Here is a 16629-nt window from a genome sequence, read left to right on the forward strand (position 1 = left end):
CCAGAGCCTGGTATGATACCTTGTCAACATTTCTTCTAGAAAAGAATTTTTTCAAATGAGCCATTGACAAGACTTTGTTTATCAAAAAGGACAAATGTGATGTGTTACTTGTTCAAATTTATGTTGATGACATTATTTTTGGGTCTACAAATCCACACTTGAGAAAATGGTTTTCTGACATTATGTCTGAAGAGTATAAAATGAGTAATTTATGTACTTTAAACTATTTTCTTGGGTTGCAAATAAAACAGAGTTCCGGGCATTTTTATTAACCAAAGTAACTACATTTCTGACATGTTAACTAAATATGGTTTTAAAAATTGTTCTTCTTTAAGAACTCCAATGAGTGTTTCTGAAAGGCTTGATAAAGATGAATCTGGGAAACCCACTGGTCAATCAACCTATAGAGGTATGATTGGAACTTTGCTATATTTAACTGCAAGTAGACCTGATATAATGCTTGCTACATGTCTTTGTGCACGTTACCAATCTGATCCTAGGGAGTCTCATTATAAAGCTGTGAAAAGAATTTTTAGGTACTTAAAAGGTACCCCTAACCTGGGTCTTTGGTATTCTAAAGACTCAGGGTTTAATCTAATTGGTTACAAAGATGCAGACTATGCAGGTTGCAAATTAGACAGAAAAAGCACTTCTGGTGGATATCAATTGCTAGGTGGAAAGTTGGTCAGCTGGTCTAGTAAAAAGCAAAATTCTGTGGCCACTTCCACAGCAGAAGCTGAATATGTTGCTGCAAGAATTTGTTGTGCTCAGTTACTTTGGATGCAACATCAACTTCTGGAATTTGGGTTATGTGATGACCCGGAAAATTTCGACTTATTTAAACCAAATCTCTATACGATTTTTTATTTTGACATGTTAAACAAAGTCTGTTAGATTGAGTCTCAAAATTTTAGAACTGTTTCATATATACAATTACCTTTGACTACTCTCGACGATTCATGAATAATTATATGTATGTAAAAACGACTTTGCTACAGTAAAAACGACTTTGCTACAGTAAAACACTATTTGCTACAGTGAAACCGTACTTTGCTACAGTGCTACAGTGAAAACGACTTTGCTACAAAAAACACTATTTGCTACAGTAAACACTATTTGATGTCGACGAACTAGCAAACAAAAACGGATAAGGCGGCCATGCGATCGCATGGCAAAAACACTGAAAACTCATGCGATCGCATGAGCTACAGTAAATGGAAAAGTAATATAAATACGCCAGTTTTCTGCTCGACTCAACACATTATTTCTTTTCTTCTGTAATATAAATTTAAATTTATAATTATAATTATAATTATAATTTTAAATTTAAGTTTAATAATAATAAAGTATATACGAGGGTGTTTTAATTCGAGTTTCAAACCGCTTTAAGCTAAGGAAATATTGGGTATTGTTCGGGGTATTGTTCTTGAATCCAAGGCCAACCATACAGTCGTCTACCATCATTACGTCTACGTAATTTGCCTACAATATTGAGTCTCAATATTGAACTGTGAGTTTATAGTCTCCCTTTTTAAATACTTTAAATATTTTTGAGCTGAGAATACATGCAATTTATTTTAAACGCAATAAGACACAAGTACATACTAAATTCTACACTGAGTTAAACCGAAAATCCCTTAGCTTTGGTAACTAGTAGCTGCCAGTAAATAGGATATAGACTAGTTGTGATGCCCCGTACAAAATCATCGTATATGAATCATCAACAACAGGATCATTACAAGGTCAAACACTATATGCGTTTTCAAAATAAGTTTGCATTCATGATAAAAGCTGACGTCATAACTAACGTCAAATGTTTTACAACCAAATTATGCTTCAATGAACAGAAGCAAATATAATAGTGCGCGACCCTTAGGTCGTTACAGATCATAGTTTCAAAAGTAATAATGTTGAATGCAAATAAACGTTCATGCAGTGATAACTCTAGAGCAGCGGGTGTCTACAGCAAGACTAGTACACAGCGGAAGCAACCTTAAGCACCTGAGAAAAACATGCTTAAAAACGTCAACACAAAGGTTGGTGAGCTATAGTTTAAGTATAATAGTATGTAAGGTAGGCCACGAGATTTCAGTGCTACAAAGAGCGTTTCAATACAGTATGATAAAGTATATGTTAACCGTGGGCACTTGGTAACTAACTTAACGTTTATACCCCCTGAAAGTACACTTGGCAAGTGCGTATGTATATGAAGTATTAAACACCCGTTAAATGCTAGCGCTACTAGCCTGAGTGGGGATGTCAAACCCTGTGGATCCATATCTAAGATTCGCGTTCACCGGTTCAAAAACCAATGACTAAACGTTACTGAGCTAAAGGGAATGTTTATGCCGTTGTATAACCCACACATATATAAGTTTAAGTACTCGTGCCTAGTATGTAAAATGTAAAATGCGCATGTATTCTCAGTTCCCAAAATAGTTAAAGTAAAAAGGGAATGCTATAACTCACAGCGATAAAGTAGCGGTTAAGTATGACTCGGGAAATAAGCAAGTATGTAGGTTGTCCAAATGGGTCCTCAACCTAAGTCAAACATGACTAAGTCAGTAAATTGTCTCAATAGGTTTAAATGTATGTAAATAAGGTCTTATGGGTCATCATCAATCATCATCAAACAAAAGGTGCAAAGTAAGTTTCGTTCATGAAAAGAGTTTAAAACAAAGGCTGACTTCGGTCAGTCACCACGGCCTCTATACCTAATGAAATAAGGTGATACCAGTAGCCATGGCTCCGTGTATGAGTCCTCTAGCTATGTTAAAAATTCCAGAAGCAAACTCGTCTTCGTTTGACCGTGGCGACGGTCTAAGTGCGAGTGGGTCAGAATTTTCAGCACAACGTTAAAAGGACATAGTGACGATCGGAGGGCCATAAATCCTAAACCGTAACTCGAATTAAGACGAGTCCTAAATGAAAAGTTATCTACTAGAACAGAGCTAACTGAAAATCATATTTAAAGTAGCCCAGGTCGTACTGATCAGACCCAGTAACAGTAAACAGTAGGTTTCGGGGTTTCTTGGTACTCGATGCTTATCACGGTTCTCATCCTTGATGCATATAGCTTCAAGTGTACAACTCGTTGATGTGTTTACATCATATTTACCAAGTTTTGACCATCATAACCCAAGTGTAAGTCTAAGATAAGTAGCACAACTTAATTAAGTGTTGCAAGTGTTTTGATGAACCAAAGTTACATCAAAGTCTTAGATTTAACACATACATGAAATATAAAAGTAATATTGAACTACAACCTTGAATGTAAACTAACTAATCAAGATCTTAAGATGTAGAACATAGTTCTTAGTTAGATCTTGAAGATCCAAGACCCAAAAGTCTAGATCTAAAGTTATTAAGTTAAATCTAACACAAGTGTATGAAGTTATAACTAAAAAGTTATACTTCCATGTTCTTGAACTTTTAAAGTTAACCTTTTAGTTCCAAGAAGTATGAGATCAAGACTAACTTGTAATACTTGACCAAATCACAACTTTAAAGTACATAAAATGAAGAAATAATGTAAATACACAAGTAATAAGTTCATGGGTTTCATACTTTTAAAGATTCAAGCCTAAGTCTTGATCTTTAAGGAAGTAAACTTTAAGTTTACTTCATGAACACAAGTATGGTTTACAACACATGAACTTACAATCTTTTGAAACAATAATGTAGAACATAAACTAGCAAGTTTAGTTCTTGTGTGTTCTTGTTATGAACAAGATAAATGAAGAATCAAACTAAAGAGTTTGATTCTTGTAGCATGTAAGTAAGTAACAACAACAACTAGTAAGTAAGTAAACAATAATCAAGACAAGTAACAAAACAAAAGATGATGATGATGATGATGATATATATGTGATGTTTGGTTTGGTTTTTATGAAGAAAAATGAAGAGAAAAGTGAGTTTGTTACTTACAAGTCTTTGAGAGAAAATGAGAGAAAAAGTATGCAAGTAAAAGTGTGTGTGTGAGAAATGAGGATGCAAGTGAACAAGTAATGTAAAAAAAAAGATTTGAACACCCTCTCACACTAGGTGAGCCGACGGTCAAGAAGGGAAGAGGGGGAAGGAGAAGGTCCACAAGTCTATTGCATGTAAAAGTCTAAAAAGATGGTTAATAGGAAGCTTGCATGGGAAAGAACAAGTAACAAGATTCTCATGTATTAAACTAATTAGTTTCATTCTAATGTGATACTTACATGAGTGTTGGGCTAAATAATCCATCTAGTTAAGTAGAGTGGGCTAACAAGTCCATTAAAGATGTAGGGTGGGCTTCCAAGTCCACTAATATTAATAAAAGCCCAAGTTTCAAGTAGTTATCAAATAAATCCAATTAAAGCCCAAGTAATTAACTAATATCCATAGTTAACCAAAATGATTAATAAAACTTAATCATGAATGTAAATAATATTCTAAAAATATTATTCGAGTAATGTACGTGTGTCACAAAGACGTTTCGGGCATTTAAAGTCAAGTACGGGAAATCATGGTAACAAGTAAATGTAATAACATACATTCGTTAAATCACAAGTATTAATAATAACAATTATTAATAAATAAATGTTGGAAAATCCAGGGTCGTTACATTACCCACTTGTTAAAGAAAATTTCGTCCCGAAATTTTAAGCTGAGGTAGATGGAGGAGTCAGGAAAAGGTGAGGATACTTCAGCATCATTTGATCCTCTCTTTCCCAAGTAAACTCAGGTCCTCATTTGGCATTCCATCGTACTCGAACGATCGGAATCTTGTTGCGTTTCAAAGTTTTGATCTCACGATCCATAATTTCAACAGGCTCTTCCACAAAGTGGAGTTTGTCATCAATCGTAAGTTCCTCAAGTGGTATGATAAGTTCAGGTGCAGCAAGACACTTCTTCAAGTTTGACACGTGGAAGGTAGGATGAACTGAGCTCAATTGTGCTGGTAGATCCAAACGGTAAGTAACGGGTCCAACACGTTCCAAGATTTCAAAAGGACCAATGTATCGTGGGTTCAACTTTCCACATTTTCCAAAACGAATCACGCCTTTCCAAGGTGCACTCTTCAACATTACACGGTCACCAATGTTGAATTCAAAGTCTTTACATTTAAGATCGGCATAACTCTTTTGACGATCGCGGGCAGTCTTAAGTCTAGCTTGAATCTGAGCAATCTTCTCCGTGGTTTCATGGACTACCTCGGGTCCAGTTATTTGCTTTTTGCCTACTTCGGCCCAGCAAATAGGAGATCGGCACTTGCGGCCATACAACGCTTCAAAAGGTGCGGCATTAATGCTCGAGTGATAACTGTTGTTGTAAGAAAATTCGGCGAGTGGCAAATGCCTTTCCCAGGCCTTTCCGAAATCAATAACACATGCACACAACATGTCCTCCAAGGTCTAAATCGTTCGTTCACTTTGCCCGTCGGTCTGTGGGTGATAAGCTGTACTCATGTCGAGACGGGTTCCCATGGCTTCTTGCAAAGAACGCCAAAATCTAGAAGCAAAACGGGGATCGACGATCTGAGATGATCGATAAAGGTACACCATGATGAGATACAACCTCTTTGATGTATAATTGAGCAAGTCTCTCCATCGTATCCATTTCCTTCATAGCTAGGAAGTGTGCAGATTTGGTAAGGCGGTCAACGATAACCCAGATGGTATCGTATCCGCCCACCGTCTTCGGCAGCTTAGTAATGAAATCCATTGTGATCCTTTCCCACTTCCATTGTGGGATTTCCGGTTGTTGAAGTAACCCAGAAGGTCTTTGATGTCCAGCCTTAACTTTCGAACAAGTCAAACACTTACCAACATAAGTTGCAACGTCTTTCTTAAGGTTCGGCCACCAATACTGTTCCTTAAGATCGTGGTACATTTTGCCCGCTCCAGGATGAATCGAATATCTCGACTTGTGGGCTTCATCAAGTATAAGGTTCCGTAGATCTCCATAAAGAGGTACCCAAATTCTTCCGGCATAACATCGGAGTCCAGACTCCCTAACCTCGAATCGAGAGACAAGTATGTTCAAATGTTCGTGAGATATATTCTCCTCCTTGAGAGCCTCATCTTGGGCTACTCGGATCTGACTGTTGAGATTCGAATGAATGGTGATGTTCAGAGCCCTAACACGAAGAGGTGCCGTCCTCTCCTTTCGGCTTAAAGCGTCAGCTACAACATTGGCCTTACCAGGATGATAACGAAGTTCACAATCATAGTCGTTTAGCATCTCGATCCATCGACGCTGTCTCATATTCAGTTGCTTCTGATCGAAGATGTGCTGGAGACTCTTGTGATCGGTGAAAATAGTGCTCTTAGTTCCATAAAAATAGTGTCTCCACAATTTGAGCGCAAAGACAACGGCTCCAAGTTCGAGATCGTGAGTAGTGTAGTTCTGCTCGTGAATCTTCAGTTGACGGGAAGCATAGGCAATAACCTTTGATCGTTGCATCAGTACACAACCAAAACCACTCTTCGATGCATCACAATAAACAATAAAGTCGTCACTGCCCTCAGGAAGTGATAGGATAGGTGCGGTGGTTAACTTCTTCTTCAAAGTTTGAAATGCTGATTCGTGTGCGGGTTCCCAAATGAACTTCTTCCCTTTATGAGTCAGCGCGGTCAAAGGACGTACAATCAGAGAGAAACCTTCAATAAACCTTCGGTAGTTACCGGCGAGACCTAGGAATTGGCAAATGTGAGTCGGAGTAGTGGGGGTCTCCCACTTGCTGATAGCTTCAATCTTGGTGGGATCAACTTTGATACCCTGGTCGCTCACAACATGACCTAGAAATTGTACTTCCTTCAACCAAAATTCACACTTGGAGAATTTGGCGTAAAGTTGCACTTGTCTCAAGAGTTCAAGTATTAGTCGGAGGTGTTGCTCATGCTCTTCTTCGCTCTTGGAGTAGATGAGGATATCATCTATGAAGACGATAACAAACTTATCCAAGTACGGCTTGCAGACACGATTCATGAGGTCCATGAACACGGCTGGTGCATTTGTCAAACCGAATAGCATCACGAGAAACTCATAATGACCATAATGAGTTCTGAAAGCAGTTTTCATCACGTCACTTTCCTTCACCCTCAACTGGTGATAACCGGATCGCAAATCGATCTTGGAGTAAACGCTTGATCCTTGTAGTTGATCAAAAAGATCGTCAATGCGGGGAAGAGGATACCGATTCTTGATTGTCAATTTGTAGAGTTCACGGTAGTTGATACACATACGGAAGGATCCATCCTTCTTCTTCACAAACAACACAGGTGCACCCCAAGGCGAGAAACTTGGTTGGATAAATCCACGGTCAAGTAGTTCTTGTAGTTGACTCTGTAATTCTTGAATCTCAGAAGGTGCGAGTCTATAAGGTGCGCGAGCTACAGGTGCTGCTTCTGGCACTAAATCAATTTGAAACTCTACTGCTCTCGGCGGCGGTAATCCAGGCAATTCTTCAGGGAATACATCGGAAAATTCGTTCACAATTCGAACGTCGTTCACATTCTTCACCTCGGTTCCTACCGTTTTCACATGCGCTAGGACAGCAAGACGTCCCTTCTTCATGATCTTTTGCGCTTTTACGCAACTAATGAGGTTCAGCTTCGAGGTACATCTCTCTCCGTAAATGATCAGTGGTTCACTATCTACGTGCGGTATACGAAGAGCTTTATCTCCACGGATAATATCGGCCCTTACTTTTGTCAGCCAATCCGTACCAACGATCACTTCAAAACTTCCCAATTTGATAGGTATTAAGTCAATTTCAAATTCCGCACCAGCTATGTTGATAATAGCTCCTCGACTAATATGGTCAACTTTCTCAAGTTTTCCATTGGCGACCTCGACAAGCATACTCTCTTTTAACGGGACTAATGACCAATTAATCTTATCGCAAAAATGTCTACATACATAACTTCTATCGGCACCAGTATCAAATAAGACAGAAGCTAATAGATTGCTGATAGTGAATATACATGTCACCAAGTCGGGGTTTTCTCGGGCGTCCCTTGCATTAACGTTGAAAGCTCTACTACGGGGTGGTCCGCCGTCTTTTCTTTTGTTAGGGCACGCATTTCTGAAATGGCCCGTCTGTCCGCATTCGTAGCACTTTTTCGGCCCATTGGTGTTCGGCTTCCCATTCAAAGTGGTGACCTTGCAGTCTTTCCTGATATGCCCAGTCCGTTGGCACTTTTCGCACACAACATTACAATACTCAGTATGGTGCTTGTAGCACCGCTTGCATTGTGGTAAGGTTCTTTTGTAGTTCGGGTTTGAGTTGGTGTTCGGATTGGGGTTTCCACCGTTGTTGTTTCCTCTGAAACCCTCATGTCGTTTCGCCGAGTTTTGATCATAGGTCCTTCCCCTGTTGTTATCCCATTTGCGCTTCTCACTACTACCCGCTTCAGACTTAGCCTTCTCCGGTTCATCTATGATAATTTGATTCATTAAAGTATGCGCCATGCGCATTGCCTCCGAGACATTAGGTGGCTTGGACGAGGTGACATTTCCCTTAATGCTCTTAGGAAGTCTCCAGAAGTACCTTTCCATTCGTTTGAACTCCGGTGTAACCATGGTAGGACACATCAGGGCTATTTCCAAAAATCTCCGGTTGTAACTATCGAGGTCGTTCCCAACAGCCTTTAACTGCATAAATTCGATCTCCATCTTTTGTATCTCGGTTCTCGGACAATATTCCTCAATCATGGCATACTTAAACTCTTCCCATGGCGTAGCAAACGCCTCATCGATACCCCTTGCTTGTGCCATTGTGTTCCACCAAGTGAGGGCGCCATCAGACAGCGTGCATGAAGCAAACTTGGTTTTATTCTCCTCTGAACAGTTACTGACTCGAAACACAGATTCTAACTTCTCGAACCATCTAGTGAGACCAACCGGCCCCTCTGTTCCACTGAAGTTATGTGGTTTACAGCTTTGGAACTCTTTGTACGTACACCCATTACGAATGGGTTGAATAACCGGTGGCGGTGGCGGTGGCGGTGGAGCTTGGGGTTGCATCTCCGCAATGGCTGCGGCTACCCTTTCGGCAATCATCTCCTCGATTTGGGCTGCGGTAGGTGTTGATGTTGATCGTCCGTTGGCCATGGTGTTCTAAACAAAAGTTTTGACTCAAGTCAAAATCCAGTATGCAAATAGTAATAATACAGTATATGGTAACCAACATGGAATCAACACATCACATGTTTATTAAGTAACGCATCTAGGTACAAATACCACAGAATCATATAGTAACGTAAATAGAACATCGTGCAAGAATTAAATAACGCAAAGTTCCATTCATTAATAATAATAAGTTGCATACATCTGTATAAGTTCGTACAATACATAAGTGAAACATAAAACTACAACTAGATTACATAATGAAATCTAAATACAAAAGTCCTACGGTGATGGTGGGTGTAGGATGTCCAATACATGAGACATCTGGTCCTCGAGCTCAGTTACCCGAGCACGGAGGATCTCCACCTCCCTCGTCAGTTCCTCGACAGAGGGAGAGGGTGGGGCAGGCGGTACAGTCGGTACGGGTGGTGCTGGTGGAGCTGGTGGTGCGATGGTCCGGCTCCAGATGTAGAGGCTGCGAGGAGGTAAGGCTTACGGATGAAGGGATCAGCAGGATACGGCACAATCCGCTTACGGGCAGTAACCCTACGACGCCGACCAAATGCGTCAGTGAATGCTCGTCCTCCGTTGATCCCAGGAATAATGGTGCCATCGAAGCGGTACCGCTTCTTCGGCGGTGTGGAGGGTGGCTAAACAGGTGCATCAGGGTCCTCTTCGTCGGAGTCATCATCACTCGAGTCGTCTTTGGATGGGTCATCGGATGAAGAATCATCAGAATCATGCGGTGGTGGCTGCACGGGTAGCTGAACTGGCTCTCCTCGGGTGGCCATCATCTCTCGGTATCTGGCGGGTCCGATCGGAATGAGACGTCCATCAGGGGCGCGTCGGCACCAATGGCGATACCGGTTATGGAATGGACCTTTCTCGAATTCTGCGAGAATCACAATATCACCGGAGCGGGGCTGTGACACCGAGGGTCCAGGGGCAGATGGAGCTGGAATCTCCAGAGGGTCCTGGGTTCCGTCTACAGTAACCACTGGAGTAGGCGCATGACTGCTAGCTCCGGAAGACGAAGCGCCGGGATCACTGGTGGGTAACGGGATCGGTGGGTAACGGGATCGGTGGATCGGCAACAGTGGCAGGTGTAGTGGCTGAAGTGTCTGAACTACCCAAAACGATAGCAGGTGGAATATCCGATATCTGAACAAAGAAAAATAAATTTTCCATGTCAGTAAGTCATAAAGCAAGCACGTATTAGGCCAACAGTCGAAATCATGTATAACAGTAAGTAGCATGGCAATAACGACAAGTATCATGCAATCGAAAGCAGATATTAGCATGCAGTAGTGAAATCATGTGATTGCATACGGCATATAGCAGTAACAGTAAGCAGTAGCATGCAGTAAGTTCAGCGGAAACAAGTAAACTAGCAAGTTGTAGATTAGTCCTATTAGTGAATCCTACTCGGGTCGGTCTTGACTCACTAATGCAACCTAATTCCCTACAACCAATGCTCTGATACCAAATACGATGCCCCGTACAAAACCATCGTGTACGAATCATCAACAACAGGATCATTACAAGGTCAAACACTATATGCGTTTTCAAAATAAGTTTGCATTCATGATAAAAGCTGACGTAATAACTAACGTCAAATGTTTTACAACCAAATTATGCTTCAATGAACAGAAGCAAATATAATAGTGCGCGACCCTTAGGTCGTTACAGATCATAGTTTCAAAAGTAATAATGTTGAATGCAAATAAACGTTCATGCAGTGATAACTCTAGAGCAGCGGGTGTCTACTGCAAGACTAGTACACAGCGGAAGCAACCTTAAGCACCTGAGAAAAACATGCTTAAAAACGTCAACACAAAGGTTGGTGAGCTATAGTTTAAGTATAACAGTATGTAAGGTAGGCCATGAGATTTCAGTGCTACAAAGAGCGTTTCAAAATAGTATGATAAAGTATATGTTAACCGTAGGCACTTGGTAACTAACTTAACGTTTATACCCCCTGAAAGTACACTTGGAAAGTGCATATGTATACGAAGTATTAAACGCCCATTAAATGCTAGCGCTACTAGCCCGAGTGGGGATGTCAAACCCTATGGATCCATATCTAAGATTCGCGTTCACCGGTTCAAAAACCAATGATTAAACGTTACCGAGCTAAAGGGAATGTTTATGCCGTTGTATAACCCACACATATATAAGTTTAAGTACTCGTGCCTAGTATGTAAAACGTAAAATGCGCATGTATTCTCAGTTCCCAAAATAGTTAAAGTAAAAAGGGAATGCTATAACTCACAGCGATAAAGTAGCGGTTAAGTATGACTCAGGAAATAAGCAAGTATGTAGGTTGTCCAAACGGGTCCTCAACCTAAGTCAAACATGACTAAGTTAGTAAATTGTCTCAATAGGTTTAAATGTATGTAAATAAGGTCTTAAGGGTCATCATCAATCATCATCAAACAAAAGGTGCAAAGTAAGTTTCGTTCATGAAAAGAGTTTAAAACAAAGGCTGACTTCGGTCAGTCACCACGGCCTCTATACCTACTGAAATAAGGTGAGACCAGTGGACATGGCTCCGTGTATGAGTCCTATAGTTGTGGTAAAAATTCCAGAAGCAAACTCGTCTTCGTTTGACCGTGGCGACGGTCTAAGTGCGAGTAGGTCAGAATTTTCATCACAACATTAAAAGGACATAGTGACGATCGGAGGGCCATAAATCCTAAACCGTAACTCGGATTAAGACGAGTCCTAAATGAAAAGTTATCTACTCGAACATATCTAACTGAAAATCATATTTACAGTAGCCTAGGTTGTACTGATCAGACCCAGTAACAGTAAACAGTAGGTTCCGGGGTTTCTTGGTACTCGATGCTTATCACGGTTCTCATCCTTGATGCATATAGCTTCGAGTGTACAACTCGTTGATGTGTTTACATCATATTTACCAAGTTTTGACCATCATAACCCAAGTGTAAGTCTAAGATAAGTAGCACAACTTAATTAAGTGTTGCAAGTGTTTTGATGAACCAAAGTTACATCAAAGTCTTAGATTTAACACATACATGAAATATAAAAGTAATATTGAACTACAACCTTGAATGTAAACTAACTAATCAAGATCTTAAGATGTAGAACATAGTTCTTAGTTAGATCTTGAAGATCTAAGACCCAAAAGTCTAGATCTAAAGTTATTAAGTTAAATCTAACACAAGTGTATGAAGTTATAACTAAAAAGTTATACTTCCATGTTCTTGAACTTTTAAAGTTAACCTTTTAGTTCCAAGAAGTATGAGATCAAGACTAACTTGTAATACTTGACCAAATCACAACTTTAAAGTACAAAAAAAGAAGAAATAATCTAAATACATAAGTAATAAGTTCATGGGTTTCATACTTTTAAAGATTCAAGCCTAAGTCTTGATCTTTAAGGAAGTAAACTTTAAGTTTACTTCATGAACACAAGTATGGTTTACAACACATGAACTTACAATCTTTTGAAACAATAATGAAGAACATAAACTAGCAAGTTTAGTTCTTGTGTGTTCTTGTTATGAACAAGATAAATGAAGAATCAAACTAAAGAGTTTGATTCTTGTAGCATGTAAGTAAGTAACAACAACAACTAGTAAGTAAGTAAACAATAATCAAGACAAGTAACAAAACAAAAGATGATGATGATGATATATATGTGATGTTTGGTTCGGTTTTTATGAAGAAAAAGGAAGAGAAAAGTGAGCTTGTTACTTACAAGTCTTTGAGAGAAAATGAGAGAAAAAGTATGCAAGTAAAAGTGTGTGTGTGAGAAATGAGGATGCAAGTGAACAAGTAATGTAAAAAAAAAGATTTGAACACCCTCTCACACTAGGTGAGCTGACGGTCAAGAAGGGAAGAGGGGGAAGGAGAAGGTCCACAAGTCTATTGCATGTAAAAGTCTAAAAAGATGGTTAATAGGAAGCTTGCATGGGAAAGAACAAGTAACAAGATTCTCATGTATTAAACTAACTAGTTTCATTCTAATGTGATACTTACATGAGTGTTGGGCTAAATAATCCATCTAGTTAAGTAGAGTGGGCTAACAAGTCCATTAAAGATGTAGGGTGGGCTTCCAAGTCCACTAATATTAATAAAAGCCCAAGTTTCAAGTAGTTATCAAATAAATCCAATTAAAGCCCAAGTAATTAACTAATATCCATAGTTAACCAAAATGATTAATAAAACTTAATCATGAATGTAAATAATATTCTAAAAATATTATTTGAGTAATGTACGTGTGTCACAAAGACGTTTCGGGCATTTAAAGTCAAGTACGGGCAATCATGGTAACAAGTAAATGTAATAACATACATTCGTTAAATCACAAGTATTAATAATAACAATTATTAATAAATAAACGTTGGAAAATCCAGGGTCGTTACACTGGTGGGCGCGAATAATTGTATATGGATCCATAGGGCTTGACATCCCCGTCCGAGCTAGAGCACTAGCCTTTTAACGGACGTATATTATTTGAGTTTATGACACGTTGGTTTGCATGTATTAAAACGAATGGGGTAATTATCACTATAGAGTTAAGTTTGGTTACCAGGGTGCTCTGTTACGTGGAATCTATTGATAAACTTTTGATGAAATCTTGTGGTCTATCTTTATATATATTTATGACTCGAGCAATTAAACCTATATCTCACCAACATTCGTGTTGACCTTTTAGCATGTTTTATTCTCAGGTCCTTAGACTACTTCTGCTGTGATGTGCTTGTTGCCTGCATGGAGTCTCTCATGCTTTGTACAAAGTTTATTTCATTTAAAATAAAACTGCGTTGTGTAATAAATAATTGGACTGTGATGTCAACCTGTAAATTAAAGACTTATGTATTTTGGAGTTTTGCTTATACCTAAGCACTCGCCCACATGTTTATAACTTTCTATGTTTAGAAAGTCACTTATTTTAATGAATGAAATATTTTATCAAAACGTATCATATAGAGGTCAAAACCTCACTGTGGAATCAATGATTAACGTGCCACGTCAATAGCGATTTTGACGGGTCGTTACAGGTTAACATTGACTAACACTCCAATAATGTGTGACAATGAAAGTGCAATTGCTATTACTGAGAATCCAGTGTTTCACTCAAGAACCTAGCATATTGAAATCAGGCATCATTTTATAAGGGATTGTGTTGAAAAGGGCAAAGTGTTTTTAAAAAATATTGGCACTAAGGATCAATTGGCAGAGTTTTACTAAAGCACTTCCTGAGGAAAGACATTTCTATCTTCTTGGACAACTTGGAATGTTAAATCCATCAATTGAAATGTTGTTCAGTGATGATACTCTCTAAACAGTTGTTGTAAAAAAAAAGTTAATTAGAGTCTGGATTACGTCATATTCAGAGTCTGGATGACATCATGTTATTTAGAGTCTGGAAAGGTTTACTCTGCTGGTGTATTTTTACTGTAAACTTGTTTCCTTATTTGGTCAATAAAGGTTTTCTTTATTCGGTTTTCTAAAGTAAAAAGTTAAATTTTGAAGGGGGTTAATGGTAACTTTTTGAAATTTTTGTGTCAGGGATATTTATATCTCTCCTAATTTTTCTTCTTCAAAATCTTCTTCAAATTAATCTTCAAACATAAACCCTAATTCCTCTCATTCGATCATCATCTTCTTCAAAACCTCTCTCGGTTTTCATAATTCACTCGTGTTCTTGAAAGTTTTTGATTGAAGCTAATGGCAAATACGAAGTTCATTCCTTTTGTTCTTGTTCCCACCGATAACATGATTAGGGCTAAAGAAATCAGAGGAGAGAAGGATGTGGAGGTTTCGGCTAACAATAGGGTTGCTTGTGATACTATTCCTGCGAATTTTGCTAATGAAGGGTATGAGGATCTGGTATTGTTCATGCGAAATCACCCTTTGAAGGATGCTTTCTTCAAGATAACGATCATGTTTCCAGAGATGTTAGGAGAATTTTGGTATACTTGCTTTGGGAACAGAGAAGCTAGAACTATCACTGGTACTTATAGAGATGGTAACAATTCTTTAACTCTTACTGAAAATCATTTAAGAATTGCTTTGAATCTTCCTGTTCAAGATAACTTTGTTAGAACTGTGTCAAGGTCTGCTGTGAGATCTTGTTTTCCTATGGTTGGTTAACCTTTAACTGATTCATCTGTTAAGATCAGTATGTTTTTTCCAAGGTGGATGTTTTTGTTGTCGAATATCATTAGAAGTCTGAGTTTCAAGTGTGGTAGCTTGACTGAAATTAATGATTTTGAGGCTTATCTGTTTCATGCTATAGTCACAGGGAGGAATATTGATTTTGCACGTTTGTACTTCAATGAACTATTGGTTCTCACTGAAAAAACTCCCAGGGATCATAATGTGGCTTTTATCAGAATTTTAAGTCTTATGTTTGAACAAGCTATGACTCCTGCTTTGTATGATGGGCTTAAAGTGTTTCGTGTGTATGATTATACATCTATTCCATAATGTAGTGTCAGAATATTTCACAGACACATTGTGAATGATCAAGAAGTTGCTCTTACTCCTGCTATGATGCATTGGGTCAATCTTGGCTGTGCAGACCAACCTACAGATTCTGCGCAATCAGAGTCTGCAGGGGCATCTTCCTCAGAATCTGAGCAATCAGGGTCTGCAGAAGATCACAACATTGGTCAACAATCTTTAGAATCCGAGCAATCAGATTCTACCCCCACACAAACTCCACCCCATGTTGTTACACAAACAGAGCAGGCTGAAGACATGAATGAGGAAATCCCACCTCATTCTAACCCATGTTTACCCACTGCTACTAAGCAAATTTCCCACTCAACCCACCTTATGAACCCACCAGTTCATACAGAGAATACCACCATAATTAAAACCTTAGATAATATAGCACTTGTGGATTCACCTCAAAAATTCACTAGGAAGAGTGATGCACGTACTACTCCATCACCTCTGCTAGAGGTTGGTGAGAGGAGTGCTTTGACCCAACCTGAACCTGGTAGGATAGTTAACTTGGATACCCACATTACAGTCACTGAAGAAACCCACTCAGTTGACTTACATGAAGAAGTCCCAATCCTGGACTCAAATAACCAAATCCAAAAACCAACTCAAATGGCCAAGCCAACTTTTACCCCAGACTTAAGTCTACCACTACCCACCCAAAATGTTCCATCCTTACACATTCTTGCACAGGCTGCCAATATCACCTCATGTCACAGGGTGAGATACAGGCCTCAAAACCTTCTATGTCCAAATATCAGTTTTCTTTATAACAGGAAGGCTGTGAGGACATACCAACCCTACCCTCATCCATTGGCACTACTTCTCAGACTGAGGCACCAGTCACCTTGGTTGGCCTACATCAGGCTTTGACCAAGTTGACTAAGGAGTTTGATGACAAGCTTTCTGTTGTGCAGTCTAAAATTAATAATCTTAACTTTAATAATAACTTTGTTTCTAAAGATGAGTTGATGGAGGTGAGGAGGTTGGTTGGAGATATGCAGGGGTTAACTAGTACAAGTGGTTCAGGGTCTGTAACAGAGA

Source organism: Rutidosis leptorrhynchoides, chromosome 6 (genome assembly GCF_046630445.1).
Source record: "Rutidosis leptorrhynchoides isolate AG116_Rl617_1_P2 chromosome 6, CSIRO_AGI_Rlap_v1, whole genome shotgun sequence".
In the NCBI taxonomy this organism is placed as follows: domain Eukaryota; kingdom Viridiplantae; phylum Streptophyta; class Magnoliopsida; order Asterales; family Asteraceae; genus Rutidosis; species Rutidosis leptorrhynchoides.